We start from the raw sequence: 2,576 nt of genomic DNA on the forward strand, positions 1-2,576 counted from the left end.
TACTATTTAACCGAATAAACATAATAACAGAGTCACGTCATTGAACACACGTGTATATATAAAGGACACACGTCTCCGCTGGGACGCATTCTTCGCTGAGGTTTAATATGAAAATGAAGGTCATTGATGTTTCTCTAGTTGCTTGCGTAGTCATCGCTATGGATGTGATTTACGGCGCGACCTCTCATGTAGATATAAGTTCACGTTTGGGTTAGTTTGCAGTTGCATATTTTCGTCAAAGCTAAGGGTATTTCGGCAATATTGCAGTGAACAGTTAATTACAATTTTGCTGAGTTATAAAGTGCAAAAATGTCAGGAATAGGCAACAACTAAACGTGACTATGTTTTATGAGCACACTGGATGTAGTTTTCATTGTATGACCATGACCTTCGGAATTTATTTAATCGGACTAGAAATCTGAAGTCTCTAGGTTTCCTTTACCGCACGGCCTTACATATGCTCAATATGTATGCTTATTTTATGCTGAGAATGTTCACTATTGTTATATTTAATTTTAAATTTCTTAACTCACTGCTTAATTTATTTATTCTGGTAGCAATGTTTATGTAATACATATGATAGTTTGTATATACAAATACATAATCTATTAAGTTTTAACTATCGAATGACCTTCTTTACTAAAGCTTACAATTTTCAAGAACTGAAAACGAGAGTTTAGATAAATGGATGGAAACTACTGCGAAATATAAAAAGATATTTTGGACGAACTATGAACCGTCCCTTACCAACATGTTTACACATTCTAAATGAATATTTACAGAAAGACTTGTTTAACAAAAGGCATGCGTGAGCAATAGTAACAATATAAAGAAGTGAAACTTCAGAAGCTCCAGCAGTTTTGCATTCCTATTATTCACACCTACGTGGTCCTTTATTTATTGAAAGTGACCAATTGCCAAAACAGAACAGTACGGTACAATACACAACACATGTACACAATGCATACTTGGAATTGAAGGTATCTTAGAACAGACGCTATTAAGTAAGTGGTAACACTTCTGTGCGTAGCCTGATAATTCACAAACAGTTCTTTTTGTAAGCATGTGCAAAGACACATACATTTGATATTTTACTCTATACTTTACTTTATTGGTAACTTGTTTTATCAAATATGTCAATCATATCGCACTGCAAAACTCTCTCGTATACTTAATGATGCAATTTGCTTTTCAATTGATACGTCATTAGAAACGCTAGTGCCGTTTGCATTCACAACATTTTGTAAAAGGAGCTTGGAAGCTTACGCTTTTGATTCGTATACTGGTCATTTATTTTTATTTTTTCATTTAATGTATAGATCCCAATTAAATTATTAAATGTTGCTGGTCTTCCTTCCATCAAAGATGGACTTTACTGTAAAAAGTATCCGTCAAAAATGTACATAAGAATGTCATATAAACCTACCTTTCATAGAATGCATAAGTTTTCATAACACTAGAGGTTTCTTCTGTACAATCATTGAATAGTGCGGTTTTCGGTATGAAGATTATGTATGGCACGTTGCGTTTAATGCAATAAGTGTCACCTGTATCCATACTCCGGAAATATAAAGTTAATAAATGAAATATTGTGTGACGCTTTGTTTCTAAAGTAATACATCGCACCTGTATGTACTTTGTTGGTTTACAAATAAAATAATGTATGGAAGGTTGATACGTGCAGCTTCTTCTAATCTTTAACATGTATACTGGGCTTTCTACTTGGTGACTGGATATTCGTATCGTGTGTGTTGAAAACTTTAGAATTCGCGGACATTACCTTAAACATAACATGTGCGTCTTTTAGAGTCTATATTAATTATACGTTCGGTATATCAAATAGATGTCAATGTACAATTAATCTACTAACAACCAATAATGACGTCTAGTCAGATATATATTGTTTCTTTGCGTAACTATCGAAGATCAATATTACATATAAAAGGCAGTGATATTTCCGATTATTCACATTTTAAGTTTTTGTTTGTTCGAAGATGCATAACACGTCTATTTTCATTGAAGCAACTTGTTTTTCACTTCTATTTATTAACAATGTTTTTCAACATTGCAGACGTCAATGGATGAAAATAATTTGGAGGAAAAACAAAGTTTGGTTAACGTCGAAACTCGTTTAGATTTAATGGAGCTACATGTATCGATGTGTGCATACGCCGAATTCTGTCTTGTTTCAGCGGACTTAAATGAAAAGGTTGAGGTCAATTGCTGTTATGCCGAAAAATATGTGTCTTACCGCCTAATACTGCAAACGGCGCCGGATCATATAAGAATATATTATCTTTTTAAGGTAATTGTGTTCTTTTGGTTTTTAACTTAAGTTTCCATTTTTCGCGATAACTATATTCCACAGAACAACATTCGGTAACACAAAACAGTTTATTCAGAGTCACCGTCAAACAGTTTATGTATAAAACTTGTTGAAAAGGGAGTAAATTCCATATTACAAATGTAATTCAAACTTCTGAGCTAGGTGTAGTTGAAAAAGGCAGCATAATACTCTTGAAAAATGTAAGTTATTTTCTTCTTTTTTTCAAAAACTATATTGAATTATATAATGG

Source organism: Dreissena polymorpha, chromosome 4 (assembly GCF_020536995.1).
Source record: "Dreissena polymorpha isolate Duluth1 chromosome 4, UMN_Dpol_1.0, whole genome shotgun sequence".
Lineage (NCBI taxonomy): Eukaryota > Metazoa > Mollusca > Bivalvia > Myida > Dreissenidae > Dreissena > Dreissena polymorpha.